This window comes from Apis laboriosa, unplaced genomic scaffold (assembly GCF_014066325.1).
Source record: "Apis laboriosa isolate Shangri-la unplaced genomic scaffold, ASM1406632v1 scaffold128_cov155, whole genome shotgun sequence".
Lineage (NCBI taxonomy): Eukaryota > Metazoa > Arthropoda > Insecta > Hymenoptera > Apidae > Apis > Apis laboriosa.
In genome coordinates this window covers 22,559-45,500 of record NW_025221189.1, presented here as the reverse complement: position 1 = coordinate 45,500, position 22,942 = coordinate 22,559, and the positions used below count along the sequence as shown (strand labels likewise).

The window sequence follows — 22,942 nt, the reverse complement described above, 5'->3', positions numbered from 1 at the left end:
GGCTTTCCGATTCTTTCGGTATGTCCGAGATTGAATGAAAGGTTACGAGAGATTTCTCGCAAGTTTCGCGTGGAATGCAGGCGAAGCGAATCGCGGTGATTCGTCCGCCTGGGACGCGTCAATACGCCTCGAGAGGTGGGGAGGGGTAAACATTGTGTGCCGGTGGTAAAAAATTCCCGGGGGTTCGAGAGACAAAGAGAATGGTCCAAATAATTCGAGACGGCACTACGCCAGTGTTAGAGGGCGCCGTATGACACGTCGAGTGCGGCACTCCGCGCCCTCAAAGCACCGCCGCCATCGTCGTGGTCTTCGTAGCCGTCGACGTCGTCGTCGTAACGCATCCTGTAACGGCGTTGCTTCCACGAAGACGCAGTATCAGTGTGAGAATTTAATGCATCCGCGGGAAGAGCGACGATGGATAAACGGAACGGTGCTCGACTCGCTCGTTTCCGCTTCGAAAGGAGCATGGTAGTAGTGGGTAGATAAGACACCGTATGGTTTCGGCTGTTTATGCGGAATCACGTTTAGGGGATCATTTACTACGATCTTGCTAATGTATCGCCATTTTGTTTCTCTCAGGAAGAGAGACGATAAATTGCGAAACCAGTAAGTTGGAAGGGATTTTTTAAAAACAAAAAATTAATTCTATTTTTTTTTCTTTTAAATGGAATCGCAAGAAATACGTTTCTTAATTTATGATGATGAAATGCCTGCAACGAATAATAAATAGATAAATGTAAACGAGATAAGAAAACTTGAAATAAGTGATTTTTGACCGAATTAAAATTCTAAATCGTAAGATAATTAAAATAAAAATGAAGAAACTAGGAGACATTTGGATACAACACGAATAAACGTGTATTGATCCTCGTAAAACAAAGTATAGAAATCTTTAAACACCCTTTATCGTTCTTGATGAATGAGGAAATCTTAATCCTTATCGGGTAAAAGCATTACTGTTGGATTCGTTCCAACATCTCGAAATCTGACTATCCACGTAAAAGATACCAAGAAGGGGTCCTAAGGGAACCTAAAATCGTCAGAAACATTTTCAATAAATGCACGGTGGCGGGCACGGAAGAGGAAATAGGAAATCCGTTCCGAGAAGTCAGGAGGATAAGGGAGGAGCGGAGGAGGCGCAAGTAGGTGTATGCACACGCGTGTACACGGGCGATTTTATGCTCGCCAACCCTCTTTTCCGCGCGGCGTAAACCCTCAGACACGAGAGGGAGCCTTACGGACGGGGGTTGCACTTTCAGACGTGAATTTTCACGAAGCGAATAAAGCGTGTTAAAGCTCGTGTTTTCATGACGCTTGCACGCCGCCACGCTCGAGTAATATCTTAATCCTCTTACACGAGAGAATGGTAACCCAAACTGCGAACATGGCCGTTACAGAAATATGGGGCGGAAGGATAGGCTTAACTCGAAAGAGATAGCTGATCGACAGACACATCGAATGGAATCTACTTGTGATTTGATTTAACAACAATCCTTCCAGGTCATGTAATCCTGTTTACTTTTAATTTGTCACAATTTTTTTTAAAAATACGTACATTTGTTTTCCACATTTAATCCTCGAATATATCTTTTTCACTTTATCTTACTGGTAGAAAGATATTCAAATTCTACCAAAAAGAAATCATTTATCGAAATCAGAAAAATAATCGGAACACAAGGACTAAAAGTCTTTCGATAAATCTTCCATTTGATATCTCAACCGCCCATATACTGAAACAAACTTTAGAGAAGATGTCCGCGTAAAACTTCGTCTCGTAAAAATTCACCGCCAATTGCAAATTTCCGAGGACAAACTGTTTGAATACGAGATTCGTTTCCTCTCGAGCAAATTCTTCGTTACAACAAAGATATTAATACGTTCAATTTATAGGAGAAACCGTAGGGTAGAAATCCAAGGATGAATATTGCATAAATTCCAATTCTAACCAGAATCGATCCGGATTCGTAACTTTGTGCTTTCGTCCGGGGTGGAGGGTTGACGCATATTGTCTTTCTTGGCCGGTGGCGAAGGGACGGCCTAGGTAATATACGCACACCGTTGGCCCAGGAATCGCGGCAAAAGGCCCATTTAAATTTTAAAGTGGCTCGTGAAGCGACGATCTGCCGAAGCCCAGGCTTCTCTCGAGCTTAGCGCGCGCTTCAACCCCCGGGGTGGAAAGCGTGGTAACCGCGATCGATTCGTATGGCGCGCGCCCCCCGCGAATTCCTATGGAGGCATCGGGGCCAACCCCCCGTGCAACGCGGCGGTAATGCACCGAAACGTAGTTACAGTTTGTAACTCTATTTTGAGGGACATGCACGATGTACGGGGGCCGGGTGTTCTCTCCACGTTGGTGGAACCGTTCATCCAGGCCCCTTTCCATGCTTCGTAATATTCTGCAGATAACGTTAACGGTTATGACGATGTCGAAGTGGAGAGAGAATGTGTGTGTACGTGAGTGTGCGTGCGAGAGAGAGAGAGAGAGAGAGAGAGAGAGAGAGAGAGAGATAGAGAGAGAAGAGGGATGACATCTAGGGGTAACGTCAGAATTGTCGAGCATAGGGTTTCACTCACTCTCTCTCTCTCTCTCTCTCTCTGTATGTACTATATATATAATTTGAAAATTACCGACTATGTTCTACGACCCAACCCCCCTCTTTCTTCGTACGCCTCGCTTTCTCCGCTCGCTCGAAACGCCCGTAACATCTGTGTCGCAATTATTCGGTGCACGGTCTGCTCGAAGAGCGTTGAGCGGCAACGGTTGATCGATAGACCGAGCTATTCGCTGGTCGATCGTTTAAAGAGGTCTCCTCCTCGAGGGGGTCCGGGGGGAGGGTAGTTCGTTTACGAGAAGATGATCGCTCGTAGCCAGCGGCACCATAGACTACCACCAGGATGAAATCGATCTTCAGACCGGAGACAAATTGGTTCGGTGGAGGAGGCGGGTTATACGACTTCTTCGAGTCGTCTCCGAGGATCGGTGCATTTTCCTTTTTCGTTTTCCTTCTTCGAGGAAGGGAAGATGAAGAAGAAGAAGAAGAAGTTCACGGAACGGAGAGTACGATAACAAGCTACGTGAATGGACGGTGATGAGACGAGTTCGTCGTTACAACGAAAGGATCAACCCCTTTTTACCGCGGTCGATCACGGAGAAGAGAGAGAGAGAGAGAGAGAGAAACGAGATAAACCGAGTTTACACGCGACGGAAAGTACGGGCGGATCGTAAATAACAGATGAACTAGCGTTAACCCGATATTCGGTGCGGCGACCTGTCGTGATTTATGAAACGGGCCCTAATGGTGTACGTGGGCGTCGTAAATTAAGGAGGCGAGCGTCGCCGCGCTTTAATCCGCCGCTGTCTTCCCATCTGTTGGCGTGGATCATTGCACGCGGGCCCGGCCACGTCCACGCACGCCGCCAAATTTTCTTCCCATCTGATTAATTTCCTAGTGGAAATTAATCACCGCTGCGAGGGTGGTTGCGAAAATACGAGCACGGGAGGAGGGAAAGAGAAGGGAAGTCAGGGCAGGAATCGGTCCGTTGATCCGCTAGCGGCACACGACGCGTCGGGAGAGCTGAGCACGCGGGACACGGGGTAGGGTTTCGAATAAGGGAAAGCCAGAAAAGGGGGTTTAGGGGGCGGCCTACTGCGAACCCCTCGAAATATTGATTGACATCCGGGTGACAGATTTCGCTGGCCACACACCACCCCTTTGCTCGTACGAGCTGCAACATACACCATGGCTGAAGCGCACAGCCTCTATTGCTACACCGTTCCTTCCATATTCTTTGTCATGCTGATTTTGGCCCAGCGGTGCTCAAATGGAACCCACGATACGCGTACAGTATTATCTGATATTCTCGGCTCTTGTCGCGTCGAGTTGTCGAGGGGGAGGAGGCATTAGGATGGAATAATTTAGATGATTTAGAAGATACGGTGAGATGAAGATTGATGTTATTTATTTTTTTTTTTTAGAGGAAGCAGAAAATAATAATTGATGATAAAACAAAATGTTCAATGACTTTCTGATAATGATATTTTGAATCCCTTCGTCTGTAACAAGTAAGGATGAATTTGCAAAATTTTTTCACGAGAAAAAAAAATAAATAATAAATATTTATCGTATAATAATAATAAAAATTAATCGATAATAATCACCGGATATTCGTAGTTGAATTTTTGTCTTCCAGAAAATAGCGAATTTCTGTCGAGTACGTTAATACACACGTTCATTGATATCGATATTCGTGTCTTACATTTTTCGTCACTGGTATATTCCACGTGTACGATAGGAGGTACGAGAGAGGTACGAGAATCACGAACGGAACACGAGCGGCGAAAGGGAGAAGGGGGGCAGGAGAAAATTAACCCGTCGTAAGCGTACTTCACCAAAGGAAAAAGAAAACACGCTAGTGAAATATAAAGGATACTCGAGGTTCTGTAATCGAGTTATATCTCGTAATCCCCTTTTCCAAGCCTGTTACGCGAATATGTGCTCGTCTCCTTGTACCACGAAGACTCGTATCGATTCAAGCATTTTAACATTTCATCCCCTGCGTGAATCGTTATTTCATTTATTACCCGTGATTGCGTGTCTTTTATATCTCCTGTATTGGCTTGTTGCACGTGAAATGGACGATTTTACGAACGATTAAAATTATTTAAAATTTAATGGCCAAATGTCCTCTTCCAATACCCTCTCGTTTATTATACGTACATGAAATTTGAAATTGATCGATTAAAATATAATTCGCCTGATTATCAATCGTTTTATCAATATAGAAAAAAAAATTGAATAAAAATATGCCAAATAACATTAATAAGTTTTATTAAAAATTATTTTCCACCAATAGGTGGCCGTCATTTCGAAAATTTATCATCGTATAATAAGTTAACCAAGATATTCAAAAATGAAATTATATGAGATTATACTTAAATTACCAATATTATTTATACTAATATACCAAGCTTGAAATACAAGTCGATAGTAAATATATCAAGTAACAAAAACATTCAGTTAAATTTTTTAAAATCTTTAAAAACGAGACAACAAAAAAGGCAATGTATATCTACATTGAAAATATCAGAAGAGAATTCAATTATTTCACCTCCAACAATCCGAAATATTCTATCTTATTGTTGCATTTATTTATCGTTATTATCATATTCTCCCTTTCTTTAAACCGAGAATAACACGAGAAAAGAAAACGCGTTTGCAAAGATATCCGGTTTAACCAACTCGACACGATCCCGTGCATGGTAGAATCGAACAATACAGATAGATCGGTTATTATGATTACTGGAATCGGCAGAATTACACGGATCGACCGCGAGATATCTCTCAACAGATGGGTCGGAATCAATCGAAAAATCGAATAGGTCGATTTCAGCGAAAACGGATACACAGAGCGCAATTACGTGATACGTATCGTGGATGTGTCGAGAGAGAACCACACACATACACACACACACACATACAAATTCGAAACGCCATCGAATTTCAAAACGAAAATGTAATTTCCACTGGGCGGTCGGCGAGAGACTCGTTATATTCTACACCGATGGCGAGGGCTCGATCTCGTGGCACGACTCGATGCGCAATATTTCGATGTTCTCTCGCTCGAATGACCCGTCCGAGCTGATAAGGTACGACCCTTCGTGGTCCCCGTATCGCTCGTGAATATATATTTGAAATATAAAAATTCTGATGCCTGAAAAATCTTCTTTTCAATGTATTTATGTATTTATGTCGGTCGCTCGATGAAGTCGAATACTTTGATCGAGAGGAATATTGACGAAACGAATACTTTGTAACGAAATTACTTTATATTTGATAAAAAAAAATACTTGGAATTTTGTAAAAATTTCTCACAGAGATCGATTTATTTTCAAAAAAAAAAAAAAAAAAAAAAAGAAATCGTGGAAATTTCTGATCCTTTTCCCGATTAGCTGGGATTTACAAGTACGCAATCTTTCTCACATATCTTTCGAGATTTTATAAAATAATATCTGCATCGCTGAACAAACCACTATATATTTTTCCTTTTTTTTTTTTTTTCTCAGTTTTCAATCCGATTCGTTCGGTTTCCGAGCGTGAAAGGATTAAATTCTTTCCTGCTTAAAAATAGAAATCCACGCAAGCCTCAAGAAGAAATATCTATTTACGACCGCATTTAATTCGTTCTAATGGAATCTCTGGTAATCAACCGGGTCAAATATCACGTTACCGATCACCACTCCTCTCTACCGTTCTAAACGGTTCAAGAAATACCGCGAAAACTCGAGTGAAACCGAGGGCTTGTTCATGCAGCTGATGTCTTGAGTTAACACATCAGCGGAGCGGCAGGGACGGGGACGAGGCGAGCAACCGCTTGGCGTTTGTTTGCCAGCCACTCCGCTATCTAATAACGTGCAATTAGCGGCGGGGGTATAATTACAATTAATACTCGGCAAGAATTACCGCTTCCAACTAAACGCCTCGATAAACAGGTTCCAGGACGTCGTGGTAGCGAAGGCTTCATCGTATTCGTCGAGCCACGCCGAATACCAAACCCGCGTTGATAATTCACCTGATGTTGCCTCCGAGAGACGAAACGCTGCGCTCGTTATCGCGTAAGGTTTCTATTTACCATCGAGTTAGCCAGGTATAATCTGCTGCAAGGTGCACGATCTCATGCCAGGCCGCGTACCCGTCTCGATATACCGTTATCAATACCTGGAACCTGGCGTAACGATTAACATAATCACTGTCCCGGCTCGAAAGCATATTCCCTTTCTCCCTGTTGAATATTTTTTTCTGTTCCGTATACACACATTCCTCTCGGCCACGATTAACTTTTTAACTTACCCGTATCTTGCCCTTGGATCCGACTTGCAAACGTGTTATTAAGGGCTCTGCTCCGGGCAGATATTATGCTCAAGTATAGGTAATTCTTTTGGTTTGTTTCGCGAATCGCGTGTTATTGGTTCCTCGTTGCAAACGATTTAATCACGTTACAAGCGAGATATGTTATTGCAACTTGTTCCTTCGTTGACGAAGAAGGATTAATTGATTGGAAGTAATTCGATCCGGCCGATGCCAGGTTCCCTGGAAATTGCTTGTTTTTCGTTAAACGTAAAGCTGTTGTTTCGCAACAACGAAATACTTTGCGATAATGTTTTTCCTTTAGAATGGTTATGGAAAATATTTCCATGCCATTGTATCTATTACAGCATTTACATATTTATTGGTTAATTCATAGATCCAAGTATATTATTCTTTGTATTATTTGACAGTATAGTTCATGCTATAAGACATACATATAAGACTACATATTTATTGGTTAATTCATAGATAAGTTTAGAATAATATTAGACAAGTATATTATTCTTTGTATTATTTGACAGTATAGTTCATGCTATAAGAATTTTCATGGTATAAAAATGAAATGTAAAATCTTCGTTGACGAAGAAGGATTAATTGATTGGAAGTAATTCGATCCGGCCGATGCCAGGTTCCCTGGAAATTGCTTGTTTTTCGTTAAACGTAAAGCTGTTGTTTCGCAACAACGAAATACTTTGCGATAATGTTTTTCCTTTAGAATGGTTATGGAAAATATTTCCATGCCATTGTATCTATTACAGAATTTACATATTTATTGGTTAATTCATAGATCCAAGTATATTATTCTTTGTATTATTTGACAGTATAGTTCATGCTATAAGAATTTTCATTTTCATTTTCACATAAAAGTGAAATGTAAAATCTAAGAGAAAAAAGAAAAGATTCATTAGAAGATAAGAATGTAGTTTTTGTGGTCATTGTACAGACAGTTTCTTGAAAAAGTTGTCACAAGTATTTATTCATACTTATGTTACCAGTAAGTATGCTGCTTGTTGCTCATTTGAAAAGGTGTAAATGCCAAAGAAAAATAGGAAGTACGTTTCAATGGGAACAATAAGAACAAATATTCGTTTGGTGCAAATACTTGTTGCTAAGAAGAAACTATAATCTTAAAGTGAAAAGAAAAAAGAAAGAAAGAAAGAAAGAAAAAGTCTGAATATGAGCAAACATTTTCTACAATTTAGCATTTGTTGGACATCTTGTAATAACGACATGTATTGAAAAGTTGATTCATTGAGGATACAGCTTTAAACGAAATTGCAGTTTCTATTTTGTAATTGGTATGTTAATTTTTAAACGTATACGGATAGATGATTAGTTATGTGGTATCCGTTTTATAGTTCATGTTTACATCTTAGTCGTGGAACGGAAAGTGATAACGGTGAATATTTGCATTTAAAACACGCGAACAGGCTCGTAAAGCTGTATGCTTTCGTTTTATATTCGACATAAACCGATTGCAGCCTAACGCAAACCGATCATCAAATATTGTTATTATCGCGATAATATCATTAGAAGAGATTTCGCAATTTATCTACTGCAACAAATTCATATAATAGTAAAGAGACTAAACAAGAAGAGGCTTGAATAAATCGTGAAAAACGACCTACAAAGAGCCTGATTACAAGTTTATATAAACCTGCTACAGAATCGAGCAAAAACACCTGACAGCTTTCAAGATGCATACACGGAATGCAGCGTTACCTGCATAAAAAAGGAATTCATTAATTCATTTTTCTATTCTCTCGCAACGTTTCGTAGAACGTACAAATTCCAATTCCTATATAAAATCTATTATAAATTATATTTTAAAAAACTCCGGTATATTTTTCCAAATATTCAAACTTTCATTATTCCTCCAATCATTAAAAAACTCTGTTCCACTTTTGCAAATATCTAAATGCGAATTTTACGTCATTCATTTACGTTTCATAAAAAAAAAAAAAAAAAAAGGAATACCCTTTTTTATCAAAGCTCTAACTGACTGACATCATCATACCAATTGCACAGTGAAATCTCTCTATTTCTCTCTCAATCCATAACGCGAGAAATTCCAATTTCAAAATGATCATCCCTCTGCGTACGTAATTCCAATCCCGTCTAATGACTATCCATCGAAGCTCGCGTCTATCTCTCCAACTTCCGTTTGCAAAGGAAACACACACGATGACGCATTGGCATGCATCGAGTTACACGCATGGTACGCACGGCAGATAAGAAAGGAAATCGCGATGGACAAAGAGAAGGTTAGTTTGCGACGCGATTCTCGCGAGGCCTCTCGCCCAGGACGATGATTGCCTGCGACGGAGGAGGCAATTGAAGAAGTGACAACGGGTGAACGCTTCTGAATCATGTCACACGTCAAATGAATGCTCGGAAACTGTCAACCGGTCCAATTACGTCTTCATATCAATGAATGGCCGACCCACCGACCCACCGTACAACGCCTGTCCCACGCGTACACAGGCTTGGACAACCGACTTGACAGGTTCGATGGAAGCGATGAAAATTATCTGATCGGCTATTACGCGACGTATCAACGCGCGTTTACGTCATCCTCCGTTGTCTGGCGTGGCATAGCCAACGGCACCACGTTGATCCACTGCCACATAGAAACTACTTTTACGACCCTTCGAAACGCTCGTTGCGATTACAAGCGTCTGGCCGCGCCGCGGCGTGAGATTGCTGTTCGCTTACTGGCCTCACGTGGATCCGTTTCTCGGCTGCGTGGGTGGGACGGGCCGCGAATTTAATTTGCGTTTCGCTTCGCGAAATTAACCTGCTTGTTACGTATATCGTGTCCAGCTTTTTGATCGATCCGCGTCTACGATTTGTGCTCCTTCGAGGTGTGTTATTCGTGCATTTCAAAAAGTTTTTATCATATAAATGAAATTTTTATGCGTGATACTTTCTACAACTTTTTTTTTGTGAAAAATTTTTTTTGGAATATTCAACTTTACGATATATCTTTTAATAATATCTTTTAATAATTGAGCGAAAAATTTGGAGAACAATCGCAATTTGCACGAGGATATGCAAACGTTTCCTCGATATATACGCATTACTAACAGTAATGCTCGAAATCACCGGGTTCACGGGCTATTTTGGAATACGGCAAACAATTGTCTGTAATTAGCATTTGGTAGTACTTGTTCACGAGCAATTACCATACATTTGCATGTGAAATGCCGATTTAATAATTCCTTTGCAACGAGATTTGGATGTGGACGTTTTTTCTTTTTAGATTCGCATCGAACGAACGAATAGAATAAGAATGAAACTTAATGGAAAGCGAAATATATAAAAGAAAAAAAAAAAAATTACACGAGAGAAATATGAAATTAAACAAAATTTTAAGGTAAGAAAATAATGTGAAATAAATTCGAAAAATTAACGAGGCAAAAAGCACAACAAAAAATAAAATAAAATTTTCCTTCAGAAAATAAAACGATATTAATAAATTGAAATGCCAATGCAATTCAACGATTCGTCCTTTCTTCTTTTCTTCTTTTCTCTCGGAATTTTTTAAAATTCCGCGCATAACGGCCGCCGAATTTCCATTAAACGCTCCATTCAGTTACGTTCCCGAAAGATACACGATAAAACATGCATGGAAAAAACGAGTCTCGTTAACGCTCTGCTAAAAATCCATTCAAACGACTACTTTTTCCAAGAAACGAGCGGGCGTACGTACAACTTTATAACCACACAATAACCAGTCGATAATCACATAAGAACTCACAAGCGGAAAAGGATTAATAACTCTCGTCGGTCGTTTCAATGCGCGTGAAAACCTGATTTCACGGTATTTCAATTTGCAGAGGTCATTATAAGAAATCGCTGGACATTTCAATGGCGGCCTGAAAGAGGGAAAGTTTCAGTAACCATTAGAGGCAAACCACCATAACGGTAGTGGTCCGTCATGGTAAACAATCGACACACGTTTGCTCTCCCTCGTATTCCGTTATTAGGATATTATAAAATTATCACTGGACGCGGCCGTTTCACGATTGTCACAGATTAAAACCTCGAGAGCCTTAATTCACGCTTCGTGATCATTAATTCTCCATTTTTCATAGACAGAAGAATCCATGGAATCATCCCGTTCCCATCTATCCATGTTCAAATTTGTTCCAACTCGTCGATTTATCGATAATTGTTCACAGCCAAGCGAGTGTTTTCCTGCATCGAGAGACACGCGTTAGATAGAAATACCCGACTCGATCGGATGGAATTTCAAATTCTCGCTAAACTATTTTCCCCTCATCCTTGGCTTAAGCCTTTGGTCGACCAACATACACGATGGATTTCGCCGTGTTTTGCTCGGTTTCTGGCTACGAGGATATAATAGAGGAAGTTTTTGTAATCGTGTCTTGCGAAAAAGATCTGCGTGATTTGAATTGCAGATAGTTGAATCGGAAATTAAAACGAATACAAGGAATTTAATATGTTTTCAAATGTTTTTTATAAAAAAAAAAGATTTAAATTTATATACCTATATTTTAATAATTCAAGAAAGTAGAAATCTGAAAGATTTTTCGCATTTTTCAAATGAACTCAATTTACAGGCACGTAAATGACGTAAATGTACGAAAAACCTAAAACAAAAAGAAGCCAATTAATCAAGGATAAAGAAGAACGTATAAATTATCACCAATTAAAACAACAATTAAATTTCAATATAACATCTCAAGCTGCTTCGAATGCAAATAACTTCTTCGAGTGATTCGAGCTGCATCGAAGAATTTGTCGTCTCCCTCGTGCACGAACAAATTTGTACGAAGAATTTGTTCGAAGATGACTAACGAAGATAGGAATCCCAGGAGGATGAGGTGAACGGATGTTGACCTCTCCCTTGCGCGAGACTCGCACGAGACGCCAATAAGAAAATATCCCTATCGTCCGGCTGTGGACGAGGCAGCCACCTTCGGGGAAACATGCGGACGCGCGACGAATGAATAACAACCTTTGATGCCTACTTGAAAATCGGAAACTATAAATCGTCCCGTGGATCGAACGCTTCTAGCCACCGTTCCTCTGTCACGTGGCTCGTCCTGCCCGAGCCGGGGAACGGCGTGCGGATAGGCAGGCTCCCGTGTTTAGGCTCTCCCCGCCTCTCCCCACGTTTCAACGACCGATAAATCGGCCGTTAAACGGTCGTAAAACTCGCACCCTGCAGCCACTTGTCGCTTCGTGGCACCTTGGAACCGGGGTTGTTGCGGATAACTAAGCCTCATCTTCGAGATTCCTCCTGGCCTGGTTACTGGCTATACCGAATTAACGACGCCTCCTGTGGCGTGTTCGAGGGTAGCTTCCTGGTTTCCGCGCTTTCACCGAGGGATGACGGGTGAGCAAGTGGTAAAAGGAGCGATCGTTTTTCTTCGTTTACGAGCCATGACCGGGGTCAAAATAACCGTTCGAACGTGGGTTTACGACTATACAAGTAGTCGTAAGTTTTCCTTAAACACTGGAGATAATTTCTAATCTCTGTATATGGTAATCGGTCGACGAAGAGGGTGAACGAATCGCCGTTCTGTCAATCGGTTGGTTAATCATGGATAATTTTTATTTAGCGGTTTGTTTGAATGTTTACAAATGTTGCGAACGTATATATAGAGGGCAATCTCCTCTTGGTGGAGGACTCGAAAGCAGTGCTGATGTTTAAACATCAGCAGTGATACTTTGTATACAGTGATCCGTCGAAGAGGGTGGTGAAATTGGTGTTCTGTCATTAGCTCAAAGGCATTACGATCAAAGGGATATTGATTTTCGAATCTGTCGATTAAAAAATCATCTCGTATATCAGTGTTGTCAGATTAGATTACTTTTCCATTTGAAATTAAATTGGATCTAATGTTTTGAGGGATTTAACGATATTGGCGTAAACGGAAGGAAATAAAGAGTAAAGCGAAGAGAGAGGATATACGATCGGGTAAACATCTCCAAGCTTCTTGTCACGTTGCAAATGTCGCGAGGCTGAAACCAGGAAAAGCGACGACGACGACGATGAATGGCGTTTCGTGATCGTGACTCGCTTCTCGATTCCTCCCTAGTATACATATATATATATAGCTCGTAAGCTCGTTTCCTTCTGACGAAAAATATCCTTCTAAACGGATATCCCAGTTAACTTGTCAATATATATATAATATAATATGTAAAACTATATTTTTCTGGCTAAATTAAAAGCATAAGCTACAATCTTATAAGAAAAACATCTTATGTAAAATTTGCTTATAAATATCTTGTTATAAGCAAATATAAGTCTGAATAATAGCATTAGCAAACACGACTAATCGTTTTTACTTTATATACGTATTTATCGTGATATTTCTTGAACTTTGATTTCTTTTGAAATTCTCGTTTCAAAATTCACGCTTTTTTGCCCGTAACTTTGCAACGAAGTGTTTACAGACGAATTTCATTCACGATATTTTTTCTGCTCCTTTCGAATAGAGAATTAAAAAAATAGTCAATATAAATCGATACGTGTTGTTCGTCGTCGATTGTTCGAGTCGCTTCGGTGGTTGAACGCCATATAAATTTCGATAGAAGTGATATCGATACGTTTGAACAGAGCGCGAGGACAGAAGCTACAGACCTCTTTACACATCCAGAACTTGGTAACGACAGCCGGCGAGCACACGTTTCTATGGATCCTCGAACGGGTGAGACTGAACAGCCGGTGAATCGGTGCTGCAAGACACTCTAGACGAGTAAAGTACTCTACACATCGCCTACGAGCATAACCAAATGACGTATCCCAGAGATACACGCATTGTTTCTTCTCGACAAATTGAAGATTCGATCTTTCACTCGTGTAATTTCAAAGTAACAGATATGATATGGCTAGATGGAGAGATCAATATATAATGGAAATAATCGTATTTTAGAAAGGATATATTTGAGACGAATGAATCGATGGAAATTCGAAATCTTGGATATAAGAAGAATTTCTTAGAAGAATTTCTTAAGATTGTTGCTAAATATATATTTAGAAAATCGATTTTAGAAAGGAGTTGATTTATCGATGATCGAAGTGAATTGAACATCCTATATAAAATTTGTTTAATAAATAAAAAACGAAAGAAAAACAATTTCTTTATCTCGCCTTCCAATTTTTTTCGAATAATACTTGTTAGTGACTTCAAAAATTATTCGGAAATTTTAAATGAAAAACTTTTACAACGCTATAACAATTTCATCTCTTTATCGATTTATTTCCACTGAAACTTTCCTTATTTCATTTAACGAAGAAAGCATGTAGAAGGGAGAAGTAATCTAATACGGCTGTGCGCTACAGGAAGTACTTTGCAAAGTAAACTGTGGGGGAAGCCAGAATTCCTAAACAAATCTCTACCATACGTGACACTTCCCTAATGATCCCAGTAGCATCGATCTTATTCCTCAACATTTCTGGCTTTGCATACGATCACTCCAAGTGTTTCTCCGCGCGAAATTGTTTCGTTCCTTCTGTCCACGATATCCCCATAGTTTCACCGAGTGCGTCGAAGTTGGACGCGATATTACAGGGAAACGTTACAGAGATTGCTTCCCCTTATATTCCTGCGTGTATTTTATATACATAGCAGCACGTTCTAGCACATTCAAAGATCAGAATGTACACCCGCGCCTGGTACACGAAATTCCAATTCATTCTTTAAACATTAACCGACCCAAATACCAAGCCAAGATCCCTCTTTTTAATATCAGTGACTCCATTCAACACGTCCTGGACGGATCGCACAACTTTTCCAGAGATTCGTACAAGACGAGTATAGTAATTCTTCAGATAGAAATGAATCCTCGAATCGACTGAGTGTTTTTTGAAATTGTTAAACGTGCAATACGTCACTGCTGTTTTATTATAATTAAAATTAAATATATTTTTTTTACGGAATTTTGAAAAAGAGAGAATGATAAAATTTTGGAAATATTTAACTGTCCTTATAAAAAAAAAAAAAAACGAAACCCTTTCTTTTTAACGGATCAGTAAATAAAACGTTTTATCATTAAATTTCCTATCACCAACTTTTCTTTTTATTTGAGAGGAAAAATTACACGTTAACAAGTGCTTCAACCAATCTCAATCTTTTCAAAAATTTATAAATATCTCCAAGAAATTACACCTGAACATATAACATACAACGATCTAAAATTATCGAAGTACGAAAATATAGCTTTACCAAGAATCGAAAAACGAGGTTTAAAAATTGGAATTATCTTCAAACGAGCTCGATAAGACACGTATACAAACGCGTACAAACTTGAATTACGATTCGATCGGACGAAGAACCGCAAGGGAAGCGGGGCGTGAACCGCGGCAATGTTCCATCCTACGAATTCAAATATTGGCCCATTACAGGATCATAATGCTTCCTCACCTCGTGTATCAAACTCTCGTTCCAGCCTCGATAGAGTTTGCCCGGGGATGAATAAGGTAGAGCCGTGTGTGCACACACGCCGATTCAGTTCTGATCTAGGCCACGTTTTCCTTTTGTGCCCCGTTATCGGCCCTTGCACTTCGCACAATAGGAGCACATTGTGCTCTCTTCAACTTCCACTGAACGATCTTTCTGTTGCACCCATTTTCTTGGCAACAAGAATGGCCATTACCTCGTTGAATCGTTGTTTCCCTCGTAGAATTTCCTGATACCCGGAGTCTTAATACGAACCAGGCTTGTCTTCCTCTATTTACAATAATATGCAGCCAGATATCCGGATCCTTTCAAAGTATTACTGCCCTCTCTTCTTTCTTTTCCACTCCCTCTGCTGGAAAGACGTATCTTCACTATCTTTTGTGAAGTATCTATATCGTGTAGAAAGAATTCCTTTTTTCCCTTAAAGCATCTGCATTTTAACCTTGCTGAAATTTTGAGATTCGAACTCGAGTGTGCAGGATAATTCTAGTAATTGAGCTAGATCGTAATTTTTTTCAAATGAAATTAAGATATTTATTATTTCATGGTGCAACTTTTTTCACAAGTTGCTGAATATCTTAAATTTCATAGAAATTTCACTTTACGATTATGTTATCGATATAAAAATCGTTAAAAACATACAATATAATCAAATTCCCTCATAATTTTTCCTTTCATTTGAATAATCTACAAACAAAAAAATATTTCCATTCGAATGCTGAAAATAAATTAATAAAAGACCACCCTAAAATAAGATAAATAAAATGAAACAATACAATTCGAATTGTTGTTGCAATACATCCATAACGAGGATCTTCAAAGCGATCTAGGAGGAGTCGAATAATATTAAAGAAGAAATAGAAAGCAATTCGAATAAATGCAAAACCAAATTGAACAATCATCCACGAAACAATCCACGAGGAATGAAAAAACAATTTATCTGATATTTTTCAAACAAATTATAAATCAATAGGGGATGATAAAAAAAAATGTCAGACACAAAACGGAATTATAATAGCCCATCACCACCCGATCGAAACCGATCGACGGTGTTTAACGATGAATCAGTGGCACGAGCCTGAATTGGCTCGGAGGACAAATAACGTGACACGTAGTCCGGCCTGTACTCCAATTTAGGACGTATTTCCTCCCGCGCCGTATTATTGATTTCCGCCCTTTGTGTCGCGTGATCAAGAAAATTGCCGTCGCGCTGCCGAGGAAGCACATCAATGCCGGGAAACGAGCTCGACGAGGGAGGGGGATAGTGGTGTGCACCTTACCCCGAGTAAATGCACCATCCGTCGCCGATAGAGCACAACTCCGGTTCTCGAGTAAACGATTCTACTCGACGAGTTGCTCGTTTCCATTACTTAATGATCGACCTGGTGAATCGCGCACCAGGCCCGTATTTTCTCCAGAAATCATTAGGAATTGGATAGACTCGTAATCGGTCGAGTATGATTAACAACGAACGGTCTTCGGCCCGGGGCTGTGTATCGTGGACGAGAGGCTTTGGGGGAAGAGGATTCCGTTCCAACGAATCGGCATGGCGGCATTTAGAGAGTAGTTTAGAGAGGCGAGCTTTGTGCAGGTAAATTGAGGAGAGTGATGCGGTTTAGTTAAGAAGGAGAGACGGTGAATGGAGAGCGATGGTTTTCGGTAGAATTTTCGAACGGGGGAGGGGGGATGAATAGGGGTGCTTTGACCGTAATATAATGTATCAAAGGGAGATATGATATAGTGGTATGACTGTGCAAAATATTTGTTAGAATCCCCGGCATCGAACAAAGGGAAGTCTCTTTCTCTTTCCCTCTTTATTTCGGCTCATATCGCACCTGGGTGACTCAATTGATGGGGCGGCCCGTCCAATGAAATTTCGATCCCCTATGAACTCATGTTAATATCATTATTTCCAATTTCTGCCGTATATATATAAATTACGCTTCCAAATCCAGCGCGATACTCGTTTAAATACTCGTCCATTCCCTGTATTTCGTATATTCCATCTATCCAATTGAAACGGGTGGAAAGGGCCACTTTAAGCGAGACGAGATCACGCAATTAAGCGTTTCGATTTTCGCAGAAGAGGCAAACGTCAGCAAACGTGACGGGCGAATCGAGAAAAAACTGAGATGCAAAGAGTGGTGGATGAAAAAAAAGAAGAGAAAGAAAAAGAAAGAAAGAAAGAAAGAAGGAAAGAAAGAAGGAAAGAAAGAAAAAGAGAAAACGCAGAACACGTCGCCCCGTGGGATCTGTTGGGCATTGTTGAGGGGGTTGTTTGGTTCGTCGCCCGTCGTTCGAGGGCGCCACCGTTTTCCCTCCCTGGCACACCTCCCCTTCCGTTCTTCTCGTCCCTTCCCTACACGCCACCTCTGTCCATTCCTCTTGTCAGAAGGGGAGAGGGGCACCTTTCCATGGGGTGGGTTAGCTCGGGTCTGTCACTCGGTGATGGATGATTCTACCCCAACGCGATCAATTCGCCTACCGTGCGTGTACATGCCTCGGGGGGAGGGCGAAACTCACCCTCGTGCCTTCCTCCCTCCACTCTGTCGCGAATCCCGCCGCTTCCGACCGATCTAGCGGAAAGACGAATTTCTTCGCCAGTTTACGTGCCATCGATGGAACGCCTTTGAAAGAGGGAAAAAAAAAAAAAAAAAAAAAACTCGAGAAGAGAAGAAGTCCAAAGAAGGTGAATGCACCTTTACCTAATCCTTTTTATTGAAATTTTCCATCGGATATTAATGGAATATTCACGGTACGATTACAAGACACACACACACACACTTGTGTACGAACGGATAGGATATATACATACAAGCGTATCGACTAACCCGGTCGAAAACGAGCGGAACCCAGGGAGATTCGACGGCTTAGTCGGTGACACGATAACACCGGCGTCGCGCAAAGCCCCGTCAATGGTGAAAATGCTAATGATAACGATTCATCTTTTCATGCTGCGGGCTTTCCTCTTGCGCGCGTGGTTTCGAGGTCGTCGTTCCGAGGCGCAATCTAATTTGCATAGTAAATTTTAATCAATCTAACCGCGAACCGTAGGCTATGTATGTGTATATATATACGCAAGATTCTGAGTACGTATGTATGCGAGTGGCTGCGTGCATTCCCTGTGAGTAGTAGACAACCAGCTAGGTGTACACGATACTCCGACGAGGTTGGGAGCTTGCGCCTCGCGTTCACCACCACCCCGTAATTACTTTCCTCTGCCGGTACACGTCAATTCAAATTGCTTTCGAATTACCTAACGCTAGGCGGTGGGACAGAGTCGAAGCGATAGAGAGAAAGAAAGAGAAAGAGAGAGAGAGAGAGAGAGAGAGAGAGAGAGAGGAAAAAGAAGGAAAAAGGAGAAACATGTGCATATGCATACGTGTGGAGGAACAGTGAAGGTGTAGAGGGGGTAGCAAAAATAAGGAGAAGAAAGAGAAAGTCTACGAAGAGGATGGAAGAGAGAACGATTTGGTTTTCGCCTTTCTCTCTCTCTCTTTCTCTCTCTTCTTTCTCTGTATCCACGACGATGTGTGCTTCTCGTAACAAGCTCGAGAATTACACGGCGAACGTTTCTGCTCCTGGTTACATAGCCACAGGCGTTTAGTTCATCGCTGCTACTGCATAGCCGACCTGTCTAAAGAACTGAAACGACGGTTCTTTGGATTATCGTGGCGCGGCAAAAGATAACGGCGCTTATCGCGTCGTGGGGGAGAGAAAAATTCTCTCTCTGGAAACGCGGCAAAACAGCCGCGTATTGTTGAGATCCCGACTCGTGTTTCTACATCGAGTGGTTAACCGGATTTCTCGGAAGTAAACGGTTCTAAGCGACGACAAGTCGCATTGTGTTTTCTTCTTTTTTTTTTTTTTTTTNNNTTTTTTTTTTTTTTTTTTCTTTTCTTTTCCGTTTTATAGCCACGATTTTCTCCAGCGTTATCCGCGATAATGTTTATCGACGCGCAATCGGACGCGATAAAGATATATTTCCTGTAGAGAAAATTTGATTCTTCCGGTGATTATGGAAATGCAATGTTATTTCGTAGAAACGTTAAGAGTTAGATCGCGAAGGAAATCTCTAGAATTAGGATTTTTTATGAGGATTGACTATTTGTCCATCGTGAAAATAATTTTCGAAACACGAATTAATGAGGACGATATTTTGCCTACTTAGAAACAACAAATAATCATATTTATGACAAATATATATTTATATATTCATGTATTAAATGCTTATTAAAATTAAAAAGATACAACAAGTTCCAAGAAATAAACATTTTAACTATAACTCGAATTCAAATTAACTGTTGTAAAATTAGAAAATAACTTATTAATAACTTATTAAATTTTTCTCCTTCATACATAATACATTATAATAAAATGGTAGATTTACGAGCGAATTAAATTAATTCATCTTGATGTCCAGTTATAACAATATTTTATTATAATCCTTGCATTAAATCAACCGATATTCGTAAAAAAAATAAAAAATCACGCGATTAATTTAATTTATTCGATATATAAAAACGATTACCGCGTTTCTCATACACATTCAGGAGAAAGATTTTATAAAACCAGACAAGAATCCTGTAACGATCTGATAATATTAAAATACATTTTCATATACAATATACTCAATGATCTGCAAACCCGTTATCATTTCCTTCTTTTTAAAAATCAAGAATAAGAAAGACATCGGTGGTCATTCCCCTCGAGAATATCCAAGTATCAAAGCTACTACGGAGGGTTTATTACCTTCGCGTGATATCGCTATTTCTGATCGATTGTTCATTCGCACGAAATTACGGCCGCCATGAAATTAATGCCACAAATGGAATTTCACGAAAACAGGGAAGAAAGAAGAAACGCGTCTTCTTTTAGACGTAGGTCGCGAAAACATTGACAAACAATCGTTTAATCCTTCGTTGTTAACTTATTGCCTCCCAATAGAAACGCAACAACGATTTATTCTTTCGATTCGTGGCGATTCTCAACGATGTCTTCACGAGATCGACATGCAAAGACATTGAATATTAATCGTTTCCGTCGGCTGAAGCGGACCGTCGCGACGCGAGGATTGCTTTACTGGCAATTGAAAGTCGCGCAAGATCGAAAAAAATAAATAAATAAATAGATAAACTATTAGAAACCGTCCTGTCACATTATAAATCACTGATATAAAAAATGATAAATCGCTAAAGATTCGTTACTCACCGTGAAAAAAAAAGAAGAAGAAAAACACAGGTCACCTAGTCCGGAAACACGGGAAAGCTTCCGACTTCCCCCTGTTTTTTCACCAAACCGTCGAAAATCACCAAGTTCGATTACGTTCTCTCACCCTCTCGAAACGCGCACGTGAAAAACCGTATTGAAAAGTTGGTCCGCGAAAATGTGGAGGAACACTCAAGGCAAGGCTACCGGCACTTTCGATGGTGTTCGTGGTATGTACGTATACGTATACGTGTAGGTTAACCTTGAAAAGGCAACCCGGTTGCGACGATACGCGAGGCTGTTTTGGGTGGCGTGCTGGTGCAGCGGGAGCACGACTCCGGGTACGCCTCCTCGTGACTGCCACGCGAACCAGAGAAATCGATAGAATGACCCCATGGCACATGCGTGCATCGTGTCCCCGAGTCTCGTGGAGGCCGCGTAACAGACCGGTAGGAGGAAGCGGAGGAAACGGAAAGGAGAGGACGAAAAGGAGGTAAAGACACGGGAAGACGAAGAAGAATGGCAAGAAGAAGAAGAAGAAGAAGAAGAAAAAGAAGAAGAAGAAAAGGAAGAAGAAGAGTACTAGACGTCTCTCCTCCAAAGTAATGGGAATTTCTTTTCCATTTGCCCTGTCTCTCTCTCTCTCTCTCTCTTTTCCTACTCTTCTTTCCTTTTTTTCAAGCTTACCTATGTTTCCATCCCCTGTTTCTCCACCCTTAACGGCCCTCATGCACCCTCTCTCCCCTGTCTCTTTAGCCGCTCTCGGAACGCCCTTACGACTTGTCTCCTCTTCCCGCTTGTGCCGCCTAACAAAGGCTAAGAAGGTCTAGGAGAAACCGAGTTTATCTTAGCGATGAAAATAGCTGCGGTTGCTACCTAATCGTCAAAGTAGTTCAAATCGATGTCTCGTTTCAGTCAGACTGATTTTCTTCCGACATTTTTTTATTTTTCCTTTGTGTCGACGGATTAAGTGAATCGTTTTTTTTTCTTCTTCTTTTTTTTTAACGCGAAAAACGAACGTTTTTGCCCCGGTTCCGGTATACAATTGGGTGGAGAGGAACAAATTAACGAGAGCGCGATTTTTATATTTCTATTTCGTCCGCGCTGCTCATTTCCGCTCTCGTTTCCATCAACAAGAGAAAGAGAGAGCGAGAGAGAAAGAGAGAGCGAGAGAGAGAGAGAGAGAGAGAGAGAAAGCAAAAGGGGTGGAAGAAGAGAACTCGAATTTATACGAGAAAATCCACATAGAGGTGTTCGTTTGCGCACCTTACAAGAACGTTTACCTTTCGACGCCGCGGGTTTCGGGTCGGTCCTCGCGATGATCAAAGAGGAATTATAATTTCGAAACTTACTCCCGGCTAATTAAGCGCGACGCGAGAGAACCCCCCGTTTGCGAGAAGGGAAGTTTCCTGGAGGGGAGGAGGAGGAAGAGACGACGACTAACCCCTTTCGAAGCGGGAATGGGCGAAGTTTAAACGTAAGACAAACACGAATGAACGTGGCTGGATAAAGTCCAAGAAATTTATCGTTTGGAAAGGCTAGCTGGCGGCCGCGCGCGCGACAGCTTGTAAATTCAACCCCCGATAAATCCACCCGTACACAACGGTAAATTTTCATAAGGAAGAAAAGTTACGCGTTCTCTCTCTTTCTCTCTCTCTCTCTCACTATCGATCATATGCGGCAATTTATTACCGATCGGGATAATATCTTGTTTTTCGGTTGCACCGGATGAATCGGGGGTGGGTAAACATTTTAGCGAGCGATGATCGGTGTGCTTGCTTTCGATAAAAATTGCAAAAGGTGTTTTAAAACGTGCAGTATCCCGGAAAAAAACAGGAAAGTGACGTAGATTCCCATATATTTTATGATGTTTACGAGAATTATAAGCCGAGTTCGGCGTTCAGCGCTGGTTGAACGGGGTTAAATCAGGAACCGATCCGGTTTTATTTTTGAACGAAAATTTAATCAAGATTCCCGTTTCGCAATAGAACTTTGTTCATTCGAACGAAATTTTATTAGCGTTTGATTTTCTGAACTCTTATTCAAGGTATTATTAGGAAATTTGCTTGTTTTATTTATTCGTTAAACAATGAACAATTAAGATATAAAATAAATATTTGATATATCATAACTTCTACATTCCAATATTTTTTCGAAGCATATTTTCTACAGAAAGAAAAAAACTTTTGAAACTATTTGTTACATGAATATTCGATATAATAAACCTCTTCAAAAATAAATATGACTCTCCAAGAAAAAAAAAAAATTAAGAAAATTTTTGAATTTAAGATATAAGAAATTATATGCAAATTTATCATATATAAAATTAGTTTTGCAATTTCTAGAAAATACAAGCTCTATAAAACTATTTTTTACCTAAACTATGAGCTATAAAAAAATAAATTTACAATATATATCACAATATATTAA

The 22,942-nt window shown here is 40.3% G+C and overlaps 1 protein-coding gene across 1 annotated transcript in view; it reads right to left on the bottom strand.

The window, feature by feature from the left end:
- The window catches only part of LOC122720346 (frizzled-2), a 128,575-nt gene extending 107,862 nt beyond the window's left edge, over positions 1–20,713 (bottom strand). Inside the window, exon 1 of the mRNA XM_043946985.1 lies at positions 20,516–20,713. The gene's annotated coding sequence lies outside the window, so the exon portion shown is untranslated. The remainder of the gene's footprint in view (positions 1–20,515) is intronic.
- Between the last annotated feature and the right edge of the window lie 2,229 nt (positions 20,714–22,942).